General features: G+C 39.6%; 1 protein-coding gene and 1 long non-coding RNA gene across 49 annotated transcripts in view; one reads left to right on the top strand and one right to left on the bottom strand.

The window, feature by feature from the left end:
• The window catches only part of LOC145528800 (uncharacterized), a 159,313-nt gene that overhangs the window by 129,375 nt on the left and 14,597 nt on the right, over nucleotides 1–15,341 (bottom strand). The gene's annotated exons all lie outside the window — the stretch shown is intronic.
• LOC145528802 (uncharacterized) overlaps nucleotides 1–15,341 on the top strand; it is a 32,211-nt gene that overhangs the window by 12,573 nt on the left and 4,297 nt on the right. The gene's annotated exons all lie outside the window — the stretch shown is intronic.

Raw genomic sequence — 15,341 nt, forward strand, 5'->3', positions numbered from 1 at the left:
AACACTGATATGACTCAGTTATTTACTTGCTTTTCCTGATTCTTGCTCCTGTAACCAACTGCCTATATCACTGTAACTTCTGCTTAAAATTTTTTTAAAAAAAACTAAAGAAAAAGTTTCATTGACCAGCAAATGACCTTTTCCCTCATGCCGGCAGTGCCTTCATGGCAGCATCTCATAGGCCCTGGCTGGCTACAGCTGGAGGAATGGAGTACTGAGTCCAACCATCACCAGTCAGCTGCTGATGAGCTGGACAAGTCCCGTGGAACTGCACTGAGCCACCATCTGCAAGGATTGCCTAGAACTGCTTCCCCAGCGAGAACTGTGACCATAACAAGCTCTACACAGACCAGGCAGTATCCTGCTCTAAAACCTACAGGCACTAATATGCTCTGTTCTCAGCTTTGAGAACTCAGCCCAGTCCTATTTATCAACTTGCTTCTGTAGTCTACTTTGAAATTTACATTATCTTTTAATTATTTATTTTAGTAGCTCTATTTAATAGCCCTTTTCAAAGAAAAATCTTTGGGTAAAATCATATAGACAGTTGGGCAGCAGACAGTACAGAGAGTGAGTATCAAGATAGTACAGAGAGTTCCCATATACCAGTTTCCCCTATTATTAACATGTTACTTTATATATAGCATGGTTGTCACAACTAGGGAATGAACACTGATACTTTAGTATTAACTACACTACATATTTTAGGAGACTCAGGTTCGATCACTGAGTTGGAAGATCCCCTGGAGGAGGCCATGGCAACCCACTCCAGTATTCTTGCCTGGAGAATTCCATGGACAGAGGAGCCTGGCAGGCTACAGTCCATCGGGTTGCAAAGAGTTAGACACGACTGACCAACTAACACTTTCACTTCTTCACACTACACATTTAACATGGATTTCATTAATTTCTCCCTTATGTCCTTTCTGTTCCAGATCCCATTCAGGATATCATATCATATTTAGTGACCAAGTTTTCCCACCTTTTTCTGGTGACACTTTCTAAAGACCTTAATTCTGATGACCTTATCAGTTCTAAGGAGTACTGATCAGCTACTATGTTCATTGTAGTGTTTCCCCATGCTTATCTCCAATCTCCCTTTCCAATAGTGAGATACCTAGCTGTCAGCCACCGTACTTTTACACACTCGTTCATTCCCAGTACATTTGTATAGTAGTTTCAGAATTGTTGATCTGCACCCCTGTGAGAAACAACTTTATCAACCACAGTTCAGTTCAGTCGCTCAGTCATGTCCGACTCTTTGCAAACCCATGAACTGCAGCATGCCAGGCCTCCTATCCATCACCAAGTCCTTGAGTCCACTCATACCCATGTCCATTGAGTCGGTGATGCCATCCAACCATCTCATCCTCTGTCGACCCTTTCTCCTCCTGCCCTCAATCTTTCCCAGCATCAGGGTCTTTTCCAATGAGTCAGCTCTTCACATCAAGTGGCCAAAGTATTGGGAGTTTCAGCTTCAACATCAGTCCTTCCAATGAACACCCAGGACTGATCTCCTTTAGGATGGACTGATTGGATCTCCTTACAGTCCAAGGGACTCTCAAGAGTCTTCTCCAGCACCACAGTTCAAAAGCATCAATTCTTTGGCACTCAGCTTTCTTTATAGTAAAACTCTCACATCCATACATGACCAGGGAAAAACCATAGCCTTGACTAGACGGACCTTTGTTGGCAAAATAATGTCTCTGCTTTTTAATATTCTGTCTAGGTTGGTCATAACTTTCCTTCCAAGGAGTAAGCGTCTTTTAATTTCACAGCTGCAATCACCATCTGCAGTGATTTTGGAGCCCAGAAAACTAAAGTCAGCCACTGTTTCCACTGTTTCCCCATCTATCTGCCATGAAGTGATGGGACCGGATGCCATGATCATGCCATGTCATGTCTGAATGTTGAGATTTAAGTCAACTTTTTCACTCTCCTCTTTCACTTTCATCAAGAGGCTCTTTACTTCTTCTTCACTTTCTGCCATAAGGGTGGCATCATCTGCATATCTGAGGTTATTGATATTCCTCCTGGCAATCTTGATTCCGGCTTGTGTTTCTTCCAGCCCAGCGTTTCTCATGATGTACTCTGCATAGAAGTTAAATAAGCAGGGTGACAATATACAGCCTTGACGTACTCCTTTTCCTATTTGGAACCAGTCTGTTGTTCCATGTCCAGTTCTAACTGTTGCTTCCTGACCTGCATACAGGTTTCTCAAGAGGCAGGTCAGGTGGTCTGGTATTCCCATCTCTTTCAGAATTTTCCACAGTTTATTGTGATCCACACAGTCAAAGGCTTTGGCATAGTCAATAAAGCAGAAATAGATGTTTTTCTGGTACTCTCTTGCTTTTTTGATGATCCATCAGATGTTGGCAATTTGATCTCTGGTTCCTCTGCCTTTTCTAAAACCAGCTTGAACATCTGGAAGGTCACAGTTCACGTATTGCTGAAGCCTGGCTTGGAGAATTTTGAGCATTACTTTACTAGCATGTGAGATGAGTGCAATTGCGCAGTAGTTTGAGCATTCTTTGGCATTGCCTTTCTTTGGGATTGGAATGGAAACTGACCTTTCCCAGTCGTGTGGCTACTGATGAGTTTTCCATATTTGCTGGCATTTTGAGTGCAGCACTTTCACAGTGTCATCTTTCAGGATTTGAAATAGCTCAACTGGAATTTCATCACCTCCACTAGCTTTGTTCGTAGTGATGCTTCCTAAGGCCCACTTGACTTCACATTCCAGGATGTCTGGCTCCAGGTGAGTGATCACACCATCGTGGTTGTCTGGGTCGTGAAGAACTTTTTTGTACAATTCTTCTGTGTATTCTTGCCACCTCTTCTTAATATCTTCTGCTTCTGTTAGGTCCATACCATTTCTGTCCTTTATCGAGCCCATCTTTGCATGAAATGTTCCCTTGGTATCTCTAATTTTCTTGAAAAGATCTCTAGTCTTTCCCATTCTATTGTTTTCCTCTATTTCTTTGCAGTGATCGCTGAGGAAGGCTTTCTTATCTCTCCTTGCTATTCTTTGGAACTCTGCATTCAAATGGGTATATCTTTCCTTTTCTCCTTTGCTTTTCACTTTCCATCTTTTCACAGCTATTTGTAAGGCATCCTCAGACAGCCATTTTGCTTTTTTGCATTTTTCTTGGGGATGGTCTGGATTCCTGTCTCCTGTATGGTGTCACGAACCTCCACCCATAGTTCATCAGGCATTCTATCAGATCTAGTCCTTTAAATCTATTTCTCACTTCCACTGTATAGTCATAAGGGATTTGATTTAGGTCATACCTCAATGGTCTAGTGGTTTTCTCCACTTTCTTCAATTTCATTCTGAATCTGGCAATAAGGAGTTCATGATCTGAGCCACAGTCAGCTCCCAGTCTTGTTTTTTCTGACTGTATAGAGCTTCTCCATCTTTGGCTGCAAAGAATATAATCAATCTGATTTCAGTGTTGACCATCTGGTGATGTCCATGTGTAGAGTCTTCTCTTGTGTTGTTGCAAGAGGGTGTTTGCTATGACCAGTGCGTTCTCTTGGCAAAACTCCGTTAGCCTTTTCCCTGCTTTATTCTGTACTCCAAGGACAAATTTGCCTGTTACTCCAGGTGTTTCTTGACTTCCTACGTTTGCATTCCAGTCTCCTATAATGAAAAGGACATCTTTTTGGGTGTTAGTTCTAGAAGGTCTTGTAGGTCTTCATAGAACTGTTCAACTTCAGCTTCTTCAGCATTACTGGTTGGGGCATAGACTTGAATTACCGTGATATTAAATGGTTTGCCTTGGAAACGAACAGAGATCATTCTGTCCTTTTTGAGATTGCATCCAAGTACTGCAGTTCAGACTCTTTTGTTGACTGTGAGGGCTACTCCGTTTCTTCTAAGAGATTCCTGCCCACAGTAGTAGATGTAATGGTCATCTGAGTTAAATTCACCCATTCCAGTCCATCTTAGTTCACTGATTCCTACAATGTCGATGTTCACTCTTGTCATCTCCTATTTGACCACAGTACAGTGTTTAGGTATACTTTTGTCTTTAATCTTACAGTTTCTGAGTCAAAGCATTCTTTTCCAGTTATTCACATCAAGCACGTTTTTACCCATTCCTTCAGGAGAGTTATGTCATATACATTTCAAAAACACTTGTTAGATTCTTTTATTACTCTGCATTCCATTTTGGGATCCCTCAAACTCCTGGTTGATTTTTTAATTTGCATACATTAACTTTTTATGCTATAAAGTTCTATGGATTTTAAAGAATGTGTAGCATCGTATGTCCACCACAACAGTTTAGTTTATCACCCTAAAAACTCCCCTGTGCTTCCCCAAGTCAAACACTCCCCCTTCCTCAAACCTCTGACAACCACTGATCTGCTTTCCATCCCTACAGTTTTGCCCTTTCTAGAAGGCCATATAAATGGTATCATTTCGTATGTAGCCTTTTCAGTCTCTGGCTTCTTTAACTCAGCAAAATGCATTTAAGATGCATTCATATTGTCGCATTCAGTTCAGTTCAGTTCACTCACTCAGTCATGTCCGACTCCTTGCGTGTTTCACTGTCCATCACCAACTCTTACAGCTTGCTCAAACTCATGTCCACTGAGTCGGTAATGCCATCCAACCATCTCATCTTGTTGTCCCCTTCTCCTCCTGCCTTCAATCTTTCCCAGCATCAGGGTCTTTTCCAATGAGTCAGTTCTTCACATCAGGTGGCGAAAGTATTGGAGTTTTACATACTCGTTGAATGAGTATTCATATTCACATTACATACTTGCTGAATATACAAATTAATAAATAATAATCTTAAATTAATAAATAAATAAATAATCTTAAATTGAAGAAAGTAGGGAAAACCACTAGACCATTCAGGTATGACCTAGATCAAATCTCTTATGATTATACCATGGAAGTGACAAATAGATTTAAGGGACTAGACCTGATAGACAGAATGCCTGATGAACTATGGACAGAGGTTCGTGACATTGTACAGGAGACAGGGATCAAGAAAATCCCCATGGAAAAGAAATGCAAAAAAGCAAAATGGCTGTCTGAGGAGGCCTTACAGATAGCTGGGAAGAGAAGAGAAGCAAAAAACAAAGGAGAAAAGGAAAGATATTCCCATCTCAATGCAGAGTTCCAAAGAATAGCAAGGAGAGATAAGAAAGCCTTCCTCAGCGATCACTGCAAAGAAATAGAGGAAAACAACAGATTGGGAAAGACTAGAGATCTCTTCAAGAAAATTAGAGATACCAAAGGAACATTTTATGCAAAGATGGGCTCGATAAAGGACAGAAATGGTATGGACCTAACAGAAGCAGAAGATATTAAGAAGAGGTGGCAAGAATACACAGAAGAATTGTACAAAAAAGATCTTCATGACCCAGATAATCACGATGGTGTGATCACTCACCTGGAGCCAGACATCCTGGAATGTGAAGTCAAGTGGGCCTTAGAAAGCATCACTACGAACAAAGCTAGTGGAGGTGATGGAATTCCAGTTGAGCTATTTCAAATCCTCAAAGGTGATGCTGTGAAAGTGCTGCACTCGATATGCCAGCAAATTTGGAAAACTCAGCAGTGGCCAGAGGACTGGAAGAGGTCAGTCTTCGTTCCAATCCCAAAGAAAGGTAATGCCAAGGAATGCTCAAACTACCGCACAATTGCACTCATCTCACATGCTAGTAAAGTAATGCTCAAAATTCTCCAAGCCAGGCTTCAGCAATACGTGAACCGTGAACTTCCAGATGTTCAAGCTGGTTTTAGAAAAGGCAGAGGAACCAGAGATCAAATTGCCAATATCCGCTGGATCATCGAAAAAGCAAGAGAGCTCCAAAAAAACATCTATTTCTGCTTTATTGACTATGCCAAAGCCTTTGACTGTGTGGATCACAATAAACTGTGGAAAATTCTGAGAGAGATGGGAATACCAGACCATCTGACCTGTCTCTTGAGAAACCTGTATGCAGGTCAGGAAGCAACAGTTAGAACTGGACATGGAACAACAGACTGGTTCCAAATAGGCAAAGGAGTACGTCAAGGCTGTATATTGTCACCCTGATTATTTAACTTCTATGCAGAGTACATCATGAGAAATGCTGGGCTGGAAGAAACACAAGCTGGAATCAAGATTGCCGGGAGAAATATCAATAACCTCAGATATGCAGATGACACCACCCTTATGGCAGAAAGTGAAGAACTAAAGAGCCTCTTGATGAAGGTTAAAGAGGAGAGTGAAAAAGTTGGCTTAAAGCTCAACGTTCAGAAAACTAAGATCATGGTATCTGGTCCCATCACTTCATGGGAAATAGATGGGGAAACAGTGGAAACAGTGTCAGACTTTACTTTTTTGGGCTCCAAAATCACTGCTGATGGTGACTGCAGCTATGAAATTAAAAGATGCTTACTCCTTGGAAGGAAGGTTATGGCGAACCTAGATAGCATATTAAAAAGCAGAGACATTACTTTGCCAACAAAAGTACATCTAGTCAAGGCTATGGTTTTTCCAGTGGTCATGTATGGATGTGAGAGTTGGACGGTGAAGAAAGCTGAGCACCGAAGAATTGATGCTTTTGAACTGTGGTGTTGGAGAAGACTCTTGAGAGTCCCTTGGACTGCAAGGAGATCCAATAAATCCATCCTAAAAGAGACCAATCCTGGGTGTTCATTGGAAGGTCTGATGTTGAAGCTGAAACTCCAATACTTTGGGCACCTCATGCGAAGGGTTGACTCATTGGAAAAGACCCTAATGCTGGGTAGGATTGGGGGCGGGAGGAGAAGGGGACGACAGAGGATGAGATGGTTGGATGGCATCACCGACTCAATGGACATGGGTTTGGGTAGACTCTGGGAGTTGGTGATGGACAGAGAGGCCTGGCGTGCTGCAATTCATGGGGTCGCACAGAGTCGGACACCACTGAGCGACTGAACTGAACTGAATATACAAAAGAAGTTGCAGCATTAATCTATAGTTATTCCTGCTTTTCAGACCCATTGTATAGCTGTACCATCCTTTGATTATCTGTTCACCTATTATTGAAGAACTTCTTGGTTGCTTCCACTTTTTTGATGATTATGAAAAAAAGACAGCAGTTGTGAGTAAAGCACACATGGGTTTTTGTGTGTAAATACATTTTCAAATCAACTTGCTAAATACCTAGAAGTGCAATGCTAGGTCATATGACAAGTCTGTGTTTAATTGTATAAGAAACTGCTGAACTGTCTTCCAAAGTGGCTACACTCTGGTGCCTTCCACCAGCACACGAGAGCACCAGCATTCGGCACTCCCAATGTTCTGGATTTTAACCATTCTAATCACTGTGAATTAGCTCCTCACTGCTTCACTCTTCACTTCCCTAGTGAAAAATAATGTTGACTACCTTTTCATATGGTTTTCGGCATCCATAAATCTTGTTTAAAGTGTCTACTCAGATCTTCTGTCCATTTTTAAAATGATTGGCTGTTTCACTGGTGAGCTTTAAAATTTTGTTATATATTCAAGACATACATTTTTTTTAGATGTGTGATTTGCAAACATTTTCTCCTAGGTATAATCAGACTTTTCATTGTCCTAACAGTATCTCCTATAGAGCAAAAGTTGTTAATTTTTTTTAAAGTCCAATTTATCAATTTTATCTTTCACAGACTGTGAAAGGACCATCTCCAAGAAGGAAGTGAGTTTTTATACTCAAGTATAATAGAAAAGTCAGGTAATTTTGAGAATATGATGAAACATTCTTTTTGTCAATAAGAAGGAAAAAAATAATTCAAAACTCTGGTAGGGTTGGGAAGGGCTCTAAAAGAAAGTCATTATCCAATTATAAATAAAATTAAAATATACATGATTTTTGAAATATATGGTATACAAGAAAATATAACCCATTTGACTTTGATCTTAAAAACCTTATTGCTAAAGTTATGATTTTGGACCCAGAAACAAAGAAATATAATCATGATGTACTATTTGTAACTTTTAGAATAAATTGAAAGCATGCAAGAGTTAATTATGATTTCAGAATAATGATAACACTATAGCAATCATTCATATAGTACTTAGTAGGTACCAGGCCTTGTTTTAAATACTTTACATATAATAAGTCAGTTAGTTGTGACACTAATCCTGTGAAATAATATCATTATTATCCCCATTTCACAGTTGAGGAAAGTGAGGCACAGAGAGATGAAATAACTTGCCAACATCACAAATTTAGGATGTGGTAGAGCTTGAATTTGAACCCAGGAGGCCTGGCTCCAACATCTACATTCTTAACCATCATGTTATACTGCCTTCTTGAGTGAAAGTCACTCAGTCGTGTCCAACTCTTTGCGACTCCATGGACTATACAGTCCATGGAATTCTGCAGGCCAGAACACTGGAGTGGGTAGCCTTTCCCTTCCCAGGAGATCTTCCCAACCCAGGGATCGAACCAGGGTCTTCTGCATTGCAGGCAGATTCTTTACCAGACCAAGGTCTCCCGCATTGCAGGCGATTCTTTATCAGCTGAGCCACAAGTGAAGCCCAAGAATACTGGAGTGGGTAGCCTATCCCTTCTCCAGCAGATCTTCCTGCCCAGGAATTGAACTGGGGTCTCCTGCATTGCAGATTCTTCACCAAATAAGCTATCAGGAATATCAGCTTCTTTAAATAGAATATAAATATTATCTACATTTATCTAAGTATTACAAATATTCTGTTAAATATCTACTTTAAAATTATCAAAGTTGATAATATTTATATTCTAGCCTTCTTTAAATACAATATAAATATTATCAACTTAGATAATTTTAAAGTAAACAGATATTTAACAGAAGTTAAAAGACAGAAAAAAGGTTAAAGTAAAGGATATGACTGATAATAGTCTCACTTTATAAAAAGGAAAATAAGAGATACTGCTAACAATTAATGGAACACAAAATAGAGGCTTACATATATTGGAGCTGCAAAAACAGAGGAAATAACATCAATTAAGCATATAAAATTTGAAGTAAAGTAGGGTAGCACAAGAGTAGTGTAAATAAACTAAAGTCTTTTTTTTTTAAGCCACATCACACAGCTTGTGGGATCTAGTTCCCTGACCAGGGATCAAACAGAGTTCCCCTGCAGTGGAAGCAGGGGAATCCTAACCACTGGATCACCAGGGAATTCCCTAAAGCCTAATCTTTAATGACAGGTCATCAATACTTACTGCCTTAGCTGATGGATCAAGAAAAATAGTGGCATATTATTATAAATTATAGAGGCATCTAATAGAAGACAGAAAGAAATAATTAAAATTGGCTTTTAGTATTTTAGCAGTTAAAAATTAAAGTTCTGGATCAAAACTTCCTGGGATCAAACTCCATTCCTCCATTTAGTATTAATAGTGCTATTAAGTAAAGTTACTTGGTCTTCTTTTCTTCAATTTTCTTATTTAAAAATGGCTATATGCTGAAAATAGCTAATTCATATGATGTTATGAAGATTAAGAGAGTTAATACAAGTAGAGTTTTTGAACCACTGTGAGTGGTTCAGAGCAGTAAACCCTAAATAAATGTTAGCTATCAGCTATGAATTAGAGGGAACACACACAAAATAAGTTTTTATTTAACTCCTGACTTACTTAGCCAAAGAGTCAAATCTCAGCAGTGAGGGTGCCACTAAAAGCAGGGACAAATGTAGCATATCTCAGCAGAGCTTCCATTGGCCTGTAGAGTCAGGCACTACCAGTGAGAGGACAAGGTTGGGTCTTGAAAATATTTGGCAAGCTCAATTCTCTTGGTTCCACTCTCTTTTATGCTTAGGGCTTACATCACCACTTTGTGCAATACAATCTCTAACAAGTTATGCCCTTTAATGGGAAGAAATTACAAACATCTGGGTTCCTGCTGGTTCCCGAGCCAAATTCAGTGCTAATGAGGCCACTTTTTTACCTCGCTAGTCTTAGCAAGGGAATCATATACTTTTTGAATTAGTTATTACAGTAAATCAAAAGAATGTCTCAAGGTTGTAAAAATTTTACCAGACCCACTCCCACGATTTATATTTTAGGATAACAGGATTAGAACTTAACAAAAGAAAGATCCTACCTGACCCACTCTCATAATAAACATTTTATAATAACAAGATTAGTCAGAAGGTTTTCAGGAAGGAGAAACTGTCCTCAAGCAGAATACATTGTTGTTATATTATCCTTAGTACTGAGTTTAAACTGAGTTTGTTATGTAATCATCAATTCTGGGCTTAAAGAAAAAAACACTTTATGTGACTGAGACTAAGAAATGTAGACCAAAAAAAAAAAAAAAAAGAGTCGTCCTTTCTTCCTTCTTAAGAATTCCAGACCCCTATCTCCTCCTTGAGAACCCCAGGCCCCTCTCACCTCCGTGGGGACCCCGGACTTATCAACCTGCCTAGGAATTGACTCTCTCAGTAGGTTCTGATTAGTTATCTATTTTATACATAGTATCAATGGCATATATCTGGCGATCATAATCACAACTTTTTATGTAATGGGAGGAACCAAAATTAATGTCCAGATGCCTCTAAACAGCCCTGTTTCCCCCAGGTTTCCAATGTTTGTAAAGGCTTTCTCCAAAGATATCCCCTGAGGAGGGGATCTGGGCTTCTGATCATTGCAGAAAATATTAAAAATCATGGTTCCTGCTACAGATTTCATTAGCTTATTAGGGGAAAAAAGGACACATATAAAAATATAATGAACTTCACAACACAGACAAGATAAAGTGGGAGTGGAATAAAGATGCAGACTTTCACAAAATGAAAGAATAATTGGTGTTTGGAAAAGAAATAGATCATTCTGTGGTGACAAAATAAAGGAGATCTTAAGCAACATAAGTATCCAGTGCGACTGGCAGAAGAGATTTACACAAGACTAACTGTGAAAGGCCACGAGAACCTGGAGCCTTTCAAGGTATGTACTAAGCAGAGATACGGGGTATTTCAAAAAGTACTTCAAAAAGTTTAATCTTTTGTTACTACATTCATTTCCAGATGACTCAGTCTCATAGTTTTAAACACTATCTCAATTCTGATGACTCCCAGACCTGCTTCCTAAATTTCAGTCTAATAGGGCTTCCCTGATAGCTCAGTTGGTAAAGAATCTGCCCGCAATTCAGGAGACCAAGGTTCGATTCCTGGGTCAGGAAGATCCATTGGAGAAGGGATAGGCTACCCACTCGAGTATTCCTGGGCTTCTCTTATGGCTCAGCTGGTAAAGAATCCGCATGCACTGTGGGAGACCTGGGTCTGGTAAAGAATCTGCTGCAATGCAGAAGACCTGGGTTCCATCCCTGGGTTGGAAAGATCCCTTGGAGAAGAGAAAGGCTACCCACTCCAGTATTCTAGCCTGGAGAATTCCATGGATTGTAGAGTCCATGGGGTCGCAAAGATTTGGACATGACTGAGTGACTTTGACTTTGATACCCACCTGAACCTGGACAGTTTTGCTCTGCTTGGATGTCAAGCTGGGATCACAAACCTGGCATGTGCAGAGCTTAACTCCTAACAAACCCACTACCAAACCTGCTCCTCTCAGAGGCACCTCTATCTTAGTTAATAGTAACTCCATTCTTCAGCTGCTCAGGCCAAAAGAACTTCAAATAATCCTTGACTGTCCATTTCCCCTCATGCTTTACATCCAATCCACCAGAAAATTCTATGGGTTCTACTTCAACTACATCCCAAACCAGAATACCTCTCACTACTCCCACTGCTATGACCGATGTCTGAGCCTCTACGATCTCTCACTGAGATCTGTGTCAAAGCTCCTTCTGATCTCCCTGCTTCCTCTCTCTTTTCAATTATAGTTGCCAGAATTATTCTATTAACAAGAAGGATCATGTCACTTGTAACTTCAAAATCCTCCCAAGGCTAAACATTTCATTCAGAGAAAAAAAAAACCCACACTCCTGTGTCCTACAAGGCCCCACTCAACCTGCATTTGTCCACTCTGTACCTATCTTCTTAATATATACCTTTGATTTCTATTAATATTACCCATCTTCCAGCTCACTCTACTTCTCCCTAATATTCAAACATACCAGACATGCTTGCATCCAAGGTCCTTTGCACTTGCTGCTCCCTTTTGCTTGGAAACCTCTTTCTCTCAGATATTTGCTGCCTTTCCCACTCATTTTCTCCAAGTCTTTACTCAAACGCCACCTTTATAGAAGGGCCTTCCTAGGACCTTATCCAAAATGTCAACCTTTCACCCTCAATACTCCCTATTTCCCCACTTCATTTATTTTTTTTCTCCTTTTCAGTTATCACCATCTAAGACATTATGCATTTTGCTCCTTTGTCATTGCATGACCTCACTGGAATATAAGCCACCAGAGTCATAAGTTTTTGTTTGATTATTGATTGCTATATGATTATTATACCCTCAGCAGCTATATGTCCTTGGCACATAATAAGCACTCAATAAATATTTGTTAAATGAATGAAAGAACATGGCAATGCTGTACAAAATACACATTTATAGTTAGCATACCATATTCTTAAAAACATTTCAGTTCAGTCACTCAGTTGTTACAAGGCTTCTGGGGAGTACAAAGATGAAAAACACAAGAGTGGGACATAATTAACTATAATCCAAAATAGACATTCACAACTTTTATGTAAGAATTACAGAAAAAAAAAGTGGTATAAGGGACTCAAGAGAAAAACTCTATCGGTAGGGGACAACTGCAGTAACCTAGGTATCAGCTGATTAGGTCCTATAATGGCTGGAGTACAATAAAAATGGAAAGGGTCATATGTGACAATGATCATAATAATAGAAACAGTCAGTAGGATTTGGTGACTAGCTGAACTCAGAGAGAAACAGCAAATCACTGCTAAATTTCAAGCTTAGGTAATGACAAAAATAGCAGTGCTATTTTTAAAAAAAAAAAAGAGAGAGAAAAGAGGAGGATTAAAACAGCAGGAAAAATGTTAAGTCCACTATTAGATATGTTTGAGGTGATACCAGATCACGTAAGAGAAAATTTCAGAACTATGTTCTAGATTCAGAACTATGACTTAGGGTTAAGAATGTAGTTGACCCTTAAACAACATGGAGTTACAGGTCCCAATCCTCCATCCAGTCAAAAACCCGACTACAACTTTATAGTCAGCCCTCGGTACCTGTAGTTTTGTACCTGCAGATTCAACCAGTCACAAATTGTGTAGTATTATTAAAAACTCAACATATAAGTGGATCCACACAGTTCAAACATATATTGTTCAAGTGTCAACTATATAGACTTAGGAGTTATTTTCTCACAAAGATATCCATGAATTGAAAAAAGTGAGATTTCTAAGCAAAAGACTAAAGGTAAAAACCATGAGAAATAGGTAACCTACCGGGCAGGGGAAGGAAGAGGTGCAACTGAACATAACAAAGAAAAAAAAGAGAGAGAAAGAAAACAAGGACACCTCAAATATATATATATATATCTATATATAAAAATTTCTCCAGGCTTTAAAAAAATAATCAAGCTACCATTCATTTTACATACAGCAATTTTGCAAATATGTTCGTTCAAGTACTCAAGATATCAGATGAAATCAAAGCAATATTTCAGTTCAATCTTTACTTAGAATTGTCAGACTGGTAAAATTAGGTATTTTCCTGGTAAACTCTGAAACAAAAAAATAGCTTATGTATTTCTGCACATTTCACAGACTGGAGTGCAGATGTAAGAAAGAATATGATACAAGTCCCTGTCACCCAGGAAACCGCCTAATGGCAAACTGCTCAGCCTTCTTTATAAATGTAACTTCACCCTGATCTGGCCCAGTTGCATACGTATATGTAGTATTCAATATATATTCATTTATAATAATAGCAAGCAGAATAAGTAAACAGATACAAAAATAGATAAAATTAATAGTTCACAGTAGGGAGGGGAAATAAGGAATTTTATAATGGGTACAGAGTTTCAGTTTGGAAATGAAAACAAGTTCTGCAGATGGATGGTGGTTAACAGTCACACAACAATGTGGATATACTTAAGGCCACTGAACTGTATGCTTAATGATAAATTTTTGTTATGTATCAGTTCGGTTCAGTTCACTCAGTCACATCCGACTCTTTGCGACCCCATGAACCGCAGCACGCCAGGCCTCCCTGTCCATCACCAGCTCCTGGAGTTTACCCAAACTCATGTCCATTGAGTCGGTGATGCCATCCAACCATCTCATCCTCTGTTGTCCCCTTCTCCTCCTGCCCTCAACCTTTCCCAGCATCAGGGTCTTTTCAAATGAGTCAGCTCTTCACATCAGGTGGCCAAAGTATTGGAGTTTCAGCTTCAACATCAGTCCTTCAAATGAACACCCAGGACTGATCTCCTTTAGGATGGACTGGTTGGATCTCCTTGCAGTCCAAGGGACTCTCAAGAGTCTTCTCCAATACCACAGTTCAAAAGCATCAATTCTTTGGCACTCAGCTTTCTTTATAGTCCAACTCTCACATCCATACATGACTACTGGAAAAACCACAGCCTTCCCTAGACCGACCTTTGTTGGCAAAGTAATGTCTCTGCTTTTTAATATTCTGTCTAGGTTGGTCATAACTTTCCTTCCAAGGAGTAAGCGTCTTTTAATTTCATGGCTGCAATCACCATCTGCAGTGATTTTGGAGCCCAGAAAAATAAAGTCTGACACTGTTTCCATTGCTTCCCCATCTAGTTGCCATGAAATGATGGGACCAGATGCCATGATCTTAGTTTTCTGAATGTTGAGCTTAAGTCAACTTTTTCACTCTCCTCTTTCACTTTCATCAAGAGGCTCTTTACTTCTTCTTCATTTTCTGTCATAAGGGTGGTGTCATCTGCATATCTGAGGTTATTGATATTTCTCCCGGCAATCTTGATTCCAGCTTGTGCTTCATCCAACCAAGCGTTTCTCATGATTGTACTCTGCATAGAAGTTAAATAAGCAGGGTGACAATATACAGCCTTGACGTACTCCTTTTCCTATGTGGAACCAGTCTGTTGTTCCATGTCCAGTTCTAACTGTTGCTTCCTGACCTGCATACAGGTTTCTCAAGAGGCAGGTCAGGTGGTCTGATATTCCCAGACCAAACTCTTCCAGAATTTTCCACAGTTTATTGTTATCCACACAGTCAAAGGCTTTGGCATAGTCAATAAGGCAGAAATAGATGTTTTTCTGGAACTCTCTTGCTTTTTCGATGATCCAGCGAATGTTGGCAATTTGATCTCTGGTTCCTCTGCCTTTCCTAAAACCAGCTTGAACATCTGGAAGTTCACGGTTCAAGTACTGCTGAAGCCTGGCTTGGAGAATTCTGAGCATTATTTTGCTAGCGTGTGAGATGAGTACAATTGTGCAGTAGCTTGAGCATTCTCT

The sequence above is a fragment of the Giraffa tippelskirchi genome, chromosome 12 (genome assembly GCF_054371585.1).
Source record: "Giraffa tippelskirchi isolate mGirTip1 chromosome 12, T2T-mGirTip1v1.2.pri, whole genome shotgun sequence".
Lineage (NCBI taxonomy): Eukaryota > Metazoa > Chordata > Mammalia > Artiodactyla > Giraffidae > Giraffa > Giraffa tippelskirchi.